The following is a 16,393-nucleotide window of genomic DNA, read 5'->3' as shown; positions in this document are numbered from 1 at the left end:
TTTGTGTAGCCAAACAACTTCAGGAATATTTTGGTATGAAGCTAAGATATGGTTGATAGGAGGTTGGTGGATAGAGAGTTAGTTCAATATAACTTATTAGAGAGCTTTGAAATGGTGAGACAAGAGCTCCATATTACTTCCAGGAAAAATTTTACAGATGGTTAAGATCTTTGCAGTTTCCTAGCATACCCACTCACTGCTGTCCCTACCCCTTTTGGTATGTGTTTTAAAAGGCATTATGTTCCTTTGATAATTTCTTTTCTCTGGCCATTGTACCAGACCTCAATTCATCTGAAACCCCTTTCTGTTTTGAGCAGAGATACAATCTTCCCAGGCAGTGATCTAGTAAATGAGAATTCAGTGTCAATTCACCCCTTCTAACTCTCTTACCTGGACCTTAAGATGACCACTTAACCGTCATTCAAAGTTTATTGTCATCTTCAGTTTCCTCTTCATTGAAATTACATGTACTAGAATAACTAGCGTCAGAGCAAAAGTCACATTCCTGACAACTTACTATGTGCTAGGCTCAGTGCCATCAGCTTTACCTACTGTATTTCTCAAGACTCTTTCAAATGCAAGTTTGATATTTAACTTAGGCAAGAATGAAGGAAATTTATTGGCTTGCTAAACAGAAGACTCCATGTATGAATTCAGACAAAGCTGGATTCCAGGGCTCAAACACTGATATTGGTAATATTAATTTTAATTTTCATTCTATCTTTTTTTTGGTTTCATTCTACAGGAAGTCTCCTTCTCCATATTTAGGAAAATGGATGCCTACAGCCACAGATGCAGATCCTCCCGGTGGCTACTGGTAGATAAATATAATTATACATATACATGTAAATATGTGTGTAATATAACATTATATGTCTTAATTCATTGATACTCATAACAACCCTTATGAGGCAGATGCTAGTTTTTAAATATCAATTTTGGTTTTGAGGAAACTGGAACACAGACAAGTTTAAGTAACTGTCTCAAGGTTACACAGCTCCACAGTGGTAGACCCAGGTTCCCAATCCAAAAAGTCTTACATTAGAAATGATGCTCTTTACCACTCCACTATACTGTTTGACCAGTGACCATATATCAATAGAAGTACAGTGGAAGTCTGTGATGGCTCAGCCTTATTTATGTCCTGTGCCAGAACTGATCACTGTATGGTTGAATCTTAAAATCATGCTGCTTGAAAGACACCAGCTAAATAGAGTTTATATTGTGTAAACTTTACATAGAATTCTAAAAAATGAAAATTGATCTAGAGTTACAAAGTAGATCAGTAGTTGTCTGGGGCTGTGTCACATGAGAGATGGATAGCAAAGGAGAAGAAAAAAACTTGGGGGAAAAAGTTCTGTATCTTGAATTTGGTGGCACTTTTAAAAGCATGTATATTGGTCACATTTAACAAGGTTTAATATTTAAATGTGTACAGTTTATTGTATACGAATTATGCCTCAGTACATTTGTTAAAAAAGAAATATATATGTGTGAGAAAACAACAGATTTATAAGCAGTAGGAAATTGCAAAGAATAATGGTGAGAGAAAAAGAATAAACAGTAAGAAAGAGAGCAAGTTGAGAATTCCCTGGCTGTCCAGTGGTTAAGACTCACCACTTTCACTGCTGATGGTGTGGGTTCGATCCCTGGCTGGGGAACTAAGATCCTGCAAGCTGCGCAGTGCAACCAAAAAAAAAACAACAACAACAAAAAAACAAAAAAGAGAGACAGCAAGAAAACTGATCAGCCACCAAAAAGAGAAGAAAAACATTTTGGAAATGAAAAACATTCCACTTAATACATAATATAGATTTGTAGAATTTATATAGGGATCTTTCATTGTCAATAATTTATAGGCATCTTTTTCTTCTACATTAGCTTAGATATTAATTTGGTTTTTTTGACAAAATAATAAAACAATTTGAAAAATTTCTAACTTACTGTTCAAGGCACCAACATGTTAATGGGTTATTGGAGTTAGTTCATAATAGATGGCTATATTCCCTTGGCCTAGTATAATCATTCTCTAGTTCATATTGAGAGGAATAAATTGTAACATAGATAAAACCATGAGTCCAGCAGAGAACACAGTGTATCCAGCTCATAAATTTGTGCACACATAAGACAGTATTATAGTTGTAAAATATGTATACTGGCTCCACCTTTTCTCAGATCATGACATATTTACAAATTGTAATTTCCTCTAGAGATGTACTGTGACTAAATTATCGTCTGTTTTTGCTCCAGTGCTTTGAGGAAAAAAAATACATGTAATTCATCTTGGTTTAGATAGTACTAGTGAAATATGTAAACTTAGTTCTTTTCCTGTGAATTTCATTCCCTGTAAACATCAAAGCAAATATGGGAAATTGATTTTTACCAGCATAGAATGCATAATCTGCAAGCTTGGAAATGATATTAAATACAAAACTGAATATTTTAGGAAAATCTTTGTGGTGAGGTCACATTATTCATACACAAGCAAATAAGATTTATGTGAATTCCTATAAACTGGTGGGTATTGAAATTTCCAGTAAAGGAAATCATGAATATACATCTATGACTAGCTTCTCATCTACAGAGGCCTGTGCTAGTTTGCAAACTTATCTACTGAATTAATTGCACATTAGACACAGATTAGATATGTATGGAGTGTGAATTTATGGAAAAAGAGCATATTTCTTTTGGGAGAGAACTTCCATATAACTCCTTACAGAGCATTGATTCATGGGACTTTACAAAGGAACTTGGGAGTTTGCTTGTTCACATTTCCCTCCCCTTTCTTACTCACTGTGTTTCTAGAATATCTTCTACAACATGACAAGTATATCAATTTATCATCTGAATTAACGCTTCCCATGTTGGAGAGCTACTACAGCTAATATTTGAGTGCCTTCCACGTGCCAGACAATAATAGATTTTTATATTCATCAACACTGAGAGAGCTTTTACAGCAAAGTACTTTATAACATAGTAACTCATTTATACCTCCAAATGCCCTGTAAAGTAGGTGGTATTAACACATTTCACAAATGATGAAATAGCTTGTAATTGGTAGAGCAGGGATTAAAACTGAGGTAGTCTGTGTCCAATGTCTCTGTTTTGTTCTTGTTCATTATACTGTCTCATATTGTGCTATGTGATTTTTCATATATTATATCATTTAATTCATACAATAATATCACACTCACTAGAGACTGTTGTGTCTAATGTACAGACTTAGAATAAGAATATCTTATTTATTCTTATTCTTAATAAGAATAAGACTTAGAATAAGAGTATCAATATCTGAGACATGAGTTTCCCACTTGCTATGTGATCTGGTACAAATTACTTAATCCCTTTTAGCTTGGTTTTCTTATCTATCATATGGGAACAATCACCGCTTTGTCTCTCTTAGGGAAGTCATATAGATTAAAGAAAACACTTGGTGTTAAAACACAATGAAACCTTTAGAGCTATATTAGTGTAATATAGCTATATTTATTTCTTACAAGGCAGCCCATGAGAATAGCTCTAATTATTCAAAATTTCTTTTTCTGAATAGAAACTACCCCCCCCCCAACCAGGGGCTACATTGAAACTTCGTTACTTTTTTTTAAAGATTGAGAGTTTTGGAGCCATCAAAGTTTTGCACTAAAGGCTTCATCTTCTTATTTATGCTCTCTGGTTTAAGATAGATGTCCAGTCCTATGTACGATACTCTAGATATGGCATGACCAGTACAAAGTATTATCAATTTGTTCAATTATCATTTTGTATCATATCATATACATATAAATTGTGCAGGATAACATTTCTATTAATAATTAAAGCCCAAGGTTTAAACTTTTTGTTAGTCTCATCTGAGGGACAATGGATTTTGAACTTGTTGCCAACAGAAAAATAAAATTTTCTTTCATACGAATTGCTACTATTAAACTGGGCATAGTTTTATCCACCTTACAGATAATGGTTTGGGTACTAGGACAGTATAATTTGGGGAAGGATCTATGTAGATTCTCAATTTTACTCTGGATCCTTTTTTCTCATTTTTTGGTCATAGGCCCAAGTTTGTTCTGAGCATTGTGAATTGTAGAAATCAAAATAACCCCAACTATTCTTTGCATAAACAGTAAGTGGAATGACTACTTCTTATCTAGTTTTTCTCCACCCTAATAAAGGCAATGGTATTTATATACAGCATCTTCTACTGCCTTCCAACCAGTGAACCATGAAGAGCAGTAAAACATCCTAATTTTATAGCCTGTCCTTTGTGAATTCTTCCATGTATAATGCTTGAACTAGAGTCAAGGGAGTAGAAGAAGTGCATTCCATTTCTTGCAAGGACAGCAGTAAAATTCTCACTACCTTTTAAATGGCCTGCCTAAGAAGACTGTGCTTAGTGATAAACCATTTCACTTTCCTTCCTTCTGAAATAATAAACTGCATTTTCTTTTATAGTTTATTTTTTGCAGGCCTAGTGCAAAAATGTACATTATATTGTCATGTGTCTGTGTTGGAAAAAACATCTCCAGATCTTACATTTAATTTTTTGGTGACCTTTGTAAGAATTACTACCCAATGTATAAAAGTACTTGCTCAACCAACTCGAATTTTTTGGTGAGGTTTTAATAATTAACCATAACACTTCTTGTTTTATGCCATTAAAAACATGGCTTACATGACAGGATGTGGGTATCTGAAGTGGAGGCTAAGTGTGTGATTTGGCTGCAAATCAGAAGGAAAAGTCTCCGCTGAATTATTAACGGCTTATTCTCTTAAGAAAGGTAATGTTTCACCAAAAATGATAAACTATTATAAAAACTTAATGAAAATGTTGTATACAAGCAGTTTAGAACATTTTAAAAGTCATCTATCAGTTCAAAATTACTATAAGCTCTACTCTCAATTGGATGATAATATTCACCTTATTATATTAACAATGATCAGAAGGAAATAGGACTACTTGTGGAAAAAATTTACATAGTCAATCAAAATAGGATGGAAATTAAAATATGACCATGTTTTTAATAGTATAATTAAAAGAACTAAGCCTTTTTTTTTTGTTAAAAAATAAAGCTATGGTGTGCTGGAAAAAATTAAAGTAAAATTTACTTTTGCATATGTGGTGGGCAGAATAATGGCTCCATGCCCCAGTCCCTGGAATTTGGGAATATGTTACCTTACATGGTGAAAGTACTTTGCAGGTGTGATTAAGTTAAGCATTTTGAGATGGGAAAGTTATCTTGAATTATCTGAGTGGGCCCAAGGTATTCACAAGGATCCTTTTAAGGGAAAGTGGAGGCAAGAATATGAGAGAAGCTATGGAAACAGAGGTTGCAGTCCTGAAATTGCTGGCTTTGAGGATGAAAGGGGGCTAGGAGCCAAGGAAGCTGGAAAAGGAAGGAACAGATTCTCCCCTAGAGGCTCAGGAAGGAACCAGCGCTTCTAACACCTTGATGGCAGCCCTGTGAGACTCATTGTGAACTTCTGACCTCCAGAACTGTAAGGGAATATATTTGTGTGGTGTTAAGCCACTAAGTTTATAATAATTTGTTATAGTAACAGTAGGAAACTAATATAATGCAACATGTGAGTTTTATTTTAGCTCTAGAATATAAATTTTTTAAATACTAAAACAACATCAGTATTCTTCCATAGTCTTGAATAAAATAACTTTAAATATCTATTGAAAGCAAATGTTTTTATGCTTGGGCATGAACTATGACTTTTAGATCTCTTGGAATGTTAAAAAGTATTGAATTGAAATTCTTAATTATTAAGTTAGATGTTAACTTTGTATATGAGAGCCTCTAATTCAACTTCTTTAATGCTAGTGATCTAAATTAGCTTTTCAGATGAGCTAAAACAACTGTGTTAACAATTCTATAGTCAGGAATTTGTAGTCATAATGCAATGTCAGGGGCTCTATGTGTAAATTGCTTCTGCTTAAAAAAATCTTTTTTCCATTAAACTATGGTTAAAAGCCAGAAGAGACCAGACATCATAGCAATGAGTTAAAATTATTAGAAATTTAAAATGCAGTGTCTTACTCTGTGAGATTTCACCATAATTGCAAATATTTTACTTTATGTTGTATAGACTCATAGCTTTTACACATTTAAAAACTATTATTATATTCTAGTAGTGCCAAGAGGCTTATGAGATATTTAATAAACATCTTGAAACCCATTTACACGAGCACATTTCAATGAAACTATTTCCAGAAAAATGGAATAGAATTGTGATAGAATTGATTGCACTGCTGAATGTAAATAGCATTTCTGGTTGGAGTTAAACCTCCCATGAAAGATTAAAAGCAAGCACCTTGTCAAACTTTGCTGTTAGGGGTCATATTTAAAAATGTGTTGTGCATGATTTATTTTACAGGAAAGTGAATGTTAGAGTATCGTAGGACTGTAAATGATATTTGTTTGTGTACACAGTAAAAAAAAATCCTTGACTATAAAGCCTCCTGGCTTATTAGATATGCATCTTAAAAATTTCCCTGTCACTAAATTTTGACATGTGAAATGTTAGTATTAACCTAACATCTTGTTCACTTATTTATTTTTTAATTTTTACAAGAAAAGCAACATGCCATATAAAACTCCACAAGTTTTGGTTGACCATGGCTATGTTTTTAAATAAAATCATTCTTAAATATTATAGAAATACATGTAGTTTCTAGAACTAAATATAGTTACATATGTGGAAGTTTTAGAAATAAAATAACAATGCAGTTGTCTCTAAAACAATTTTGTTATTTATTTTGTTTATCTACCATGCTTGGATCTAAACAAGTAAGCAAACGGATGGCCCCTAACTTGTATCACCTGAGGTTTTTTAATTTATAAAGCTGGACCACGAAAATTTTGAGAATTTGATTTCAGATCAAAGTCTTTTTATATCACAAGTTATTTTAAAATATGTTTTTGATAAATTGAAGAAAAACATTTAAAGCAACATGAAATTTCATAGGTGCACACAATGACAAGAAAGTGTCCTTTTCTTGCTATACGTGTGAATACCGATACTCCACAGTATAAGCTTCATTGTGGATGAGCGGACTGACTTCAAAACCTTAGGAAAGATGTATGTTGCTGCATCCAGTAATTTTCTAGATATTGACATTTGGCTTCTCAGTTCATATGGAAGATCCACAGTGAGGAGCAATATTGATCATTATGTGACAGACATCTCAATAAATACTGTTTCCATGATTTTTATTTGTTATAGTCTCTTTAACGTTTCTAGGGAGTGCAACACAAATGCTACTCCTTGATAAAGTAAGAATAAATACTAGAAGGAGCAGTTTGAAATTATTAATAATTTATCTGTGTTAGACACTGAGTCAGAAGGTAGCAAATCTTGAGAGATTCTTTAGATGAAATAAGAACTCCCAGTCATGATGTTAGCTGTATTTATAAAAAGTCTTCAAAATTTTCTCAGACATTCTTTTAAATATTCCTTCAACAAATATTTATAAGGCAGGTACTCTTTGAGGGGTAGGAATACCAGTGAAGAATACAAATAAGAAAACCTACCTTTCAAGGGGATTACATCCTAAGAAGAGAGACAATTTTACAACATAATAAATAAGTCGACAGTTATGTTAGAAAGTGACAGGAGATGCAGAAAAAAAAAATTGCTGGCTGATACCAGGCTCCTAACTGTACCTGGCTTTGATTGCCCAAGCTAGCATTGTACATTTTTTAATGAGTTGTTAATTGAGAAGCAGAAGCACAACAATCAGCATTATCTTCTTATTTGTGAAAATAATTCTACAATTTTGTGTAATTTTAATAAAACTTAGAAAGACCATTTATTTTTATTTATCTGAGCAAAGATTTTCTAGAGGAAAAGAAATATCTCCTTTAAACTATGTTTACAATTAAAATTAACTTATGTTTTTGTTTTCTCTAAAACTGGGGGAGAGGATTCGGCCAGCAGCCTTCATTTGGGCTACAACTCTTCACAGAGTCTCCAGCCCACTGGCCTACTACATCAGATTTTGGATTCACCAAGCCTCCACAATCATAGTCTTGGTGCTCCAGCTGGGTATCAGGCCTGAGCCTCTGACGTGGGAGAGCCAAGTTCAGGATATTGGTCCACAAGAGACCTCCCAGCCCCACGTAATATCAAATGGCGACAGCTCTCACAGAGCTCTCCATCTCAACGCTAAGACCCAGCTCCACTCAACAACCAGCAAGATACGGTGCTGGGCACCTTATACCAAACAACTAGAAACACAGCAGCACAAACCCACCCATTAGCAGAGAGGCTGCCTAAAATCATACTAAGTTGACAGACACCCCAAAACACACCACCGGCCGTGGTCCTGCCCCCCCCCAAGAAAGACAAAATCCATCCTCATTCACCAGAATACAGGCACCAGTCCCCTCCACCAGGAAGCCTACACAACCCACTGAACCAAACTTACCCACTGAGGACAGACACCAAAAACAACGAGAACTATGAATCTGCAGCCTGCAGAAAGGAGACCCCAAACACAGTAAGTGAAGCAAAATGAGAAGACAGATAAATACACAGCAGATGAAGGAGCAAGGTAAAAACCCACCAGACCAAACAAATGAAGAGGAAATAGGCAGTCTACCTGAAAAGAATTCAGAGTAATGATAGTAGAGATGATCCAAAATCTTGGAAACAGAATGGAGAAAATACCAGAAACATTTAACAAGAACCTAGAAGAACTAAAGAGCAAACAAACAATGATGAACAACACAATAAATGAAATTAAAAATTCTCTTGAAGGAATCAGTAGCAGAATAACTGAGGCAGAAGAACGGATAAGTGACCTGGAAGATAAAATAGTGGAAATAGGGCTTCCCTGGTGGAGCAGTGGTTGAGAGCCCACCTGCTGATGCAGGGGACACGAGTTCATGCCCCAGTCCGGGAAGATCCCACATGCCGCAGAGTGGCTGGGCCCATGAGCCATGGCCGCTGAGCCTGCACGTCCGGATCCTGTTGCTCTGCAACGGGAGAGGCCACAACAGTGAGTGTCCTGCATACGGCAAAAAAAAAAAAAAAAAAAAAGATAGAAAAAAAAATAGTGGAAATAACTATTGCAGAACAGAATAAAGAAAAAAAGAATGAAAAGAATTGAGGACAGTCTCAGAGACCACTGGGACAACATTAAACACACGAACATTTGAATTATAGGGGTCCCAGAAGAAGAAGAGAAAAAGAAAGGGACTGAGAAAATATTTGAAGAGATTATAGTTGAAAACTTCCCTAATATGGGAAAGGAAATAGTCAATCAAGTCCAGGAAGCACAGAGAGTCCCATACAGGATAAATCCAAAGAGAAACACACCAAAATATGTTACTCAAGCTATCAAAAATTAAATACAAAGAAAACATATTAAAAGCAGCAAGGGGAAAGCAACAAATAACACACAAGGGAATCCCCATAAGGTTAACAGCTGATTTTCAGCAGAAACTCTGCAAGACAGAAGGGAGTGGTAGGACATATTTAAAGTGATGAAAGAGGAGAACCTACATCCAAGATTACCCAGCAAGGATCTTATTCAGATTCGATGGAGAAATTAAAACCATTACAGACAAGCAACAGCTAAGAGAATTCAACACCACCAAACAAGCCTTACAACAAATGCTAAAGGAACTTCTCTAGGCAGGAAACATGAGAAGGAAAAGACGCACAATAACAAACCCAAAACAATTAAGAAAAAGGTAACAGGAACACACATATCGATAACTACCTAAAATGTAATGGATAAAATGCTCCAACCAAAAGACGTAGACTGGCTGAATGGATACAAAAACAAGACCCATATATATGCTGTCTACAAGAGACCCACTTCAGACCTAGGGACACATACAGACTGAAAGTGAGGGAAGGAAAAAGATATTTCATGCAAACAGAAATCAAAAGAAAGCCAGAGTAGCAATTCTCATATCAGACAAAATAGCCTTTAAATAAAGACTATTACAAGAGACAAAGAAAGACACTACATAATGATGAAGGGGTCAATCCAAAAGAAGATATAACAATTATAAAATTTTTATGCACCCAACATTGGAGCACGTCAAAACTTAAGGAAAATGTTAACAGCCATAAAAGGGGAAATCGACAGTAACACAATCAGAATAGGGGACTTTAACACCCCACTTTCAACAATGGGCAGATCAATCAAAATGAAAATAAATAAGGAAACACAAGCTTTAAATGATACGTTAAATAAGATGGACTTAATTGATATTTATAGGACATCCATTCAAAAACAACAGAATACACTTGCTTCTCAAGGGCTCATGGAACATTCTCCTGGATAGATCATATCAAGCCTTGCTAAATTAAAAAAAAATTGAAATCATATCAAGTATGTTTTCCGACCACAATGCTATGAGACTAGATATCAATTACAAGAGAAAATCTGTAAAAAATACAAATACAAGGAGGCTAAACAATACATTACTAAATTACCAAGGGATTACTGTAGAAATCAAAAAGGAAACCAAAAAAAACTAGAAAAAAATGTCAATGAAAACATGACAACCCAAAACCTATGGGATGCAGCAAAAGCAGTTCTAAGAGGGAAGTTTATAGCAATACAACCCTAACTCAAGACACAAGAAACATCTCAAATTAACAACCTAACCTTACACCTAAAGCAATTAGAAAAAGAAGAACAAAAAAACAGCAAAGTTAGCAACAGGGAAAAATCATAAAGATCAGATCAGAAATAAATGAAAAAGAAATGAAGGAAGCAATAGCTAAGATCAATAAACTAAAAGCTGGCTCTTTTAGAAGATAAACAAAATTGATAAACCATTAGCCAGACTCATCAAGAAAAAAAGGGAGAACACTCAAATGAATAGAATTAGAAATTAAAAAGGGGAAGTAACAACTGACACTGCAGAAATACAAAGGATCATGAGAGATTACTACAAGTAACTCTATGCCAATAAAATGGACAACCTGGAAGAAATGGACAAATTCATAGAAAAGCACAACCTTCTGAGACTTAACCAGGAAGAAACGTAAAATATAAACACACCAAACACAAGCACTGAAATTGAAACTGTGATTAAAAACCTTCCAGCAAGGAAAAGCCCAGGACCAGATGGATTCACAGGCAAATTCTATCAAACATTTAGAGAAGAGCTAACACCTATCCTTCTCAAACTCTTCCAGAATATAGCAGAGGGAGGAACACTGCCAAACTCACTCTATGAGGCCACCATCACCCTGAAACTAAAAGCAGACAAAGGTGTTCCACAAAAAAGAAAAACTACAGATCAATATCACTGATGAACATAGATGTAAAAATTCTTAACAAAATCCTGGCAAACAGAATCCAGCAGCACATTAAAAGGATCATACATCTTGATCGAATGGAGTTTATCTCAGGAATGCAAGGATTCTTCAGTGTACACATATCAATCAATGTGATCCACCATATTAACAAACTGCAGAATAAAAACCATATGATCATCTCAATAGATGCAGAAAAAGCTTTTGACAAAATTCAACACCACTTATGATAAAAACTCTCCAGAAAGTAGGGATTGAGGGAACTTACCTCAACATAATAAAGGCCATATATGACAAACCCACAGCCAACATCATTCTCAATGGTGAAAAACTGAAGCAATTTACACTAAGATTAGGAACAAGACAAGGTTGCCCACTCTCACCATTATTATTCAACATAGTTTTGGAAGTTTTAGCCACAGCAATCAGAAAAAAAAAAGAAATAAAAGAATCCAAATCAGAAAAGAAGAAGTAAAGCTATCACTGTGTGCAGAAGACATGATACTATACAGAGAGAATCCTAAGGATGCTACCTGAAAACCAATCAATGCATTTCGTAAAGTAGCAGGATATAAAATTAATGCACAGAAATTGCTTGCATTGCTATACACTAATGATGAACAATCTGAAAGATAAATTAAGGAATCACTCCCATTTATCATTGCACAAAAAGAATAAAATACCTAGGTATAAACTTACCTAAAGAGAGAAAAGACCTGTATGCAGAAAACTATAAGACACTGATGGAAAAAATTAAAGATGTTACAAACAGATGGAGAGATATACCATGTTCTTGGATTAGAAGAATCAACATTGTGAAAATGACTCTACTACCCAAAGCAATCTACAGATTCAATGCAATCCCTATCAAACTACCACTGGCATTTTTCACAGAACTAGAACATAATATTCCACAATTTGTATTGAAACACAAAAGACCCCAAATAGCCAAAGCAGTCTTGAAAAAGAAAAACAGAGCTTAAGGCTCCTTGACTTCAGACTACAAAACTACAGTAATCAAAACAGTATGGTACTGGCACAAAAACAGAAAGATAGATCAATGGAACAGGATAGAAAGCCCAGAGGTAAACCCACACACATATGGTCACCTTATATTTGTTAAAGGAGACAAGAATATACAATGGAGAAAAGACAGCCTCTTCAATAAGTGGTGCTGGGAAAACTGAACAGCTACATGTAAAAGAATGAGATTAGAACACACTCCCTTACATCATACACAAAAATAAACTCAAAATGGATTAAAGACCTAAATGTAAGGCCAGACACTATAAAACTCTTAGAGGAAAACATAGGCAGAACAGTCTATGACATAAATCACAGCAAGATCCTTTTTGACCCACCTCCTAGAGAAATGGAAATAAAAACAAAAATAAACAAATGGGACCTAATGAAACTTAAAAGCTTTTTCACAGCAAAGGAAACTATAACAAGACGAAAAGACAACCCTCTGAATGGGAGAAAATATTTGCAAATGAAGCAACTGACAAAGGCTTAATCTCCAAGATATACAGGCATTTCATGCAGCTGAATATAAAAAAAGCAAACAACCCATTCCAAAAATGGGCAGAAGATCTAAATAGACGTTTCTCCAAAGAAGAGATACAGATTGCCAACAAACACATGAAAGGATACTGAATATCACTAATCATTAGAGAAATGCAAATCAAAACTACAATGAGGTATCACCTCACACCAGTCAGAATGGCCATCATCAAAAAATCTACAAACTATAAATGCTGGAGAGGGTGTGGAGAAAAGGGAACCCTCTTGCACTGTTGGTGGGAATGTAAACTGATACAGCCACTATGGAGAACAGTATGGATGTTCCTTAAAAAACTAAAAATTGAGCTACCATATGGCCCAGCAATCCCACTACTGGGTATATACCCTGAGAAAACCATAATTCAAAAAGAGTCATGTACCGCGGTGTTCATTGCAGTTCTATTTACAATAGCCAGAACATGGAAGCATCCCAAGTGTCCATCGACAGATGAGTGGATAAAGAAGATATCTTTATTGCACATATATACAATGGAATATTACTCAGCCATAAAAAGAAACAAAATTGAGTTATTTGTAGTGAGGTGGATGGACCTAGAGACTGTCATACATAGTGAAGTAAGTCAGAAAGAGAAAAACAAATAGCATATGCTAACGCATATATATGGAATCTAAAAAAAAAAAGGTTCTGACGAACCTAGGGGCAGGATAGGAATAAAGATATACAGATGTAGAGAACGGACTTGAGGACACGGGGAGGGGGAACGGTAAGCTGGGACGAAGTAAGAGAGTGCCATGGATATATATACACTACCAAATTTAAAATAGATAGCTAGTGGGAATCAGCCACATAGCACAGGGAAATCAGCTCGGTGCTTTTTGTCCACCTAGAGGGGTGGGATAGGGAGGGTGGGAGGGAGACGCAAGGGGGTGGAGATATGGAGATATATGTTTATGTATAGCTGATTCACTTTGTTATACAACAGAAACAAACACAGAAAAAGACAAGAAAAAAATACTGGGGGTAATCCTCATCTTGCTTGGCAAATTTGCACTAGTCCTCTACTTGTAGGCACTCTAGTCATGGTATATCAAAAGGTAATTTGCTTAGCAATTGGTAGATATGCATCTATTTATATACCATTTTATATCAAGCAATATCCATACTGTGTAGGTATAATAATAGCATTCAGTTATCTGTATATGCCCAAATGCCATTGACCGTGAATGAAGGATGCTTACAAGCTCAGGTTTTGCACAAGCCATTCTCACGTGGGCTGTTGCATTGCTCAATGCTATTTTTGTCCTCTTAGTTATCTCTCTTGATGAGGTTTGCCCCGTGTGTGTGTGTGTGTGAGGGGTGTTACACTGTTCTCTGCTGGTTCAGCTCTGTGTCTTCTAGCTGGCTTCCTGTGTTAGTCATCCAGGGAAACAACAGGTCTTTACTAATGCCCTCAAAACTTGGAAGACAGACAGTGTCTTTTCTCTCCTTATTAGTGATCATAGCTCTTTCTTTATAACCTGTAGCAAAAACAAAAGAAATCCCCTAAAACTCCAAAACTCAGAACCCAAACTAAGACAAAAAACAACAACAAAACAATAAAATCTCAGATCAGGGAAATTCCTTTAGAAATAGGACTGTTACAGGGTCTCAAAGATTGGAACAGCATCTCATTTTGGAAGTTAACTGATTAAAAAAGTAAAGATCCATAGTGGGTGAGTGCAGTGCATACTATGTGTGTTTTAGCTAAGAGAAAAAAAGCTTTAAGAATGTGACAGAATTTTTAAAGTGCCTAGCGAGAAAATAAATTAGAAAATTTTCTATCTCCTGATCATCACTAACAGATCAATTGCCTCTCCAAGGTTACTAGAGATGTCACAGCTGTTTGTAATGTGTCAGTCTGGGTTCCTTTTTATCTATTCTAGGAAATATTTGTGGGTATATAGAGATCTCAATTTGAAGACATTTATTTTGTATATGATCCTTTCATTGAAAGTCTCAATATTAATGTGTTTCATTAGATATGTAAAATATTTTCTTCTAGATTATTTTATAGTATATTTTTGATAATTTTCTAAATTTCTTTCATGACATTTCACTGTCATGAATTTGATGTCCATGAGTTTGAGTATGCAAACTATTTTGAATGTATCATTTTTGTATTGTGGATTTAAGGCTTTGAAGAAATTACTTTCTTATTCTTCTACTCTCTGTCCTACTCCTTTTCTTTTATTTATGAAAATTAGGTTTAATATTAATTGCATTCCTTTTCCAGGGCTGACAATGAGAATTTTCAAATAAGTACCATATATTCAATTCTTAAGAGAGCAAAGCAAAAAGAGGAAAAAATTCACCTAAAAGTGAATCATTATAAGTTTCAAACTTTTTGAAATACTTTTTAAATTTAAAAAAGTTCTTAGTAGCAATTTGTATTAAATACTTTAAAATTAAGACTCATTATTGTTTAAAAAAATTAACATCTTAAAGAAAGTGATGATAACTAAGGAAAAATGACAGAAATAAGGAATGACGGAGGAAGCTCTACACAGTTTCATACTTTGCAAAGATAGAAAAAATTCTAAGTTTTTTGTCTTGTTTCTAAGTCTAAGAAACATATCTCCCTGGCATCCTATTTCTGATTGCTCAAGTTTGGGAAATAATTTCATTAAGTCCGTAGTCAAATTTTCGCCTAGCCATAATCACTTAGACAATCTCTAAAAATTTTTTACATTTTGATTGATTAATACCTACGTACTTATGATTAATGTACATTTTTCTAATGCATGACTTTCTAGAAACCCTGTAGTCATAGCCAGTGGGGTAGGCCATTTTGTTATGATGATGTAAATGGACTTCTGCTAATATACATCTTTGTTTTAAATGGCTGATTTTACTATATAGTAAAGTAATAACAACTAAAGTTATGATATTTATGTAACATCTTCTCTTCAGGATTCTCCCATTAGCCATATTATTCTACTTTCAGGAATTTATTATTTTTACATTTCTGAAAATTTTAGCTTTGCTCAAATGATAAAAACATTAAAATTTTAAAATAATTTTCTTTACCTTAGATCAGTTTCACCTTCTAACTGAAGTCATAAAAGAAAGAAGCTCTGAATCATTTACAACAGATAGTAAAATGTAGATTTCCTGAGCATACTGCATTGTCTTAATTATCAACAGATTTAAACTACAATAATATTTATGACTTAACTTTTAATTACCTTAGATAGCAATATTCAAACATTAGTTTTTAATTATTCTATTTTCCCAAGTTTCTGATTCTCAAGGGTTAACTATATTTTTAAATTGGGGCATATTTTATTATGAGTTAAATACATAAATTTTTAGTAAGCTGCTCTATCAGTTATAACATATGCATATACCCATATAACCGCCACTCAGAGAAGATACAGAAAATGTCCTTCACCTCAGAAAATTCCCATGTGTTCTTTCCCTTTTAATAGCCCATAATCCTCCTTCCTGTTTCCAGAATTAACCACTTTTCAATTTACAGCACCGTGAATTAGTTCTCTCTATTTTATATTTCATATACATGCTATTATAGAATATGTATTCCTTTTT

The sequence above is a fragment of the Lagenorhynchus albirostris genome, chromosome 4 (assembly GCF_949774975.1).
Source record: "Lagenorhynchus albirostris chromosome 4, mLagAlb1.1, whole genome shotgun sequence".
NCBI classification, from domain to species: domain Eukaryota; kingdom Metazoa; phylum Chordata; class Mammalia; order Artiodactyla; family Delphinidae; genus Lagenorhynchus; species Lagenorhynchus albirostris.
Note: the sequence above shows the minus strand (reverse complement) of the source record.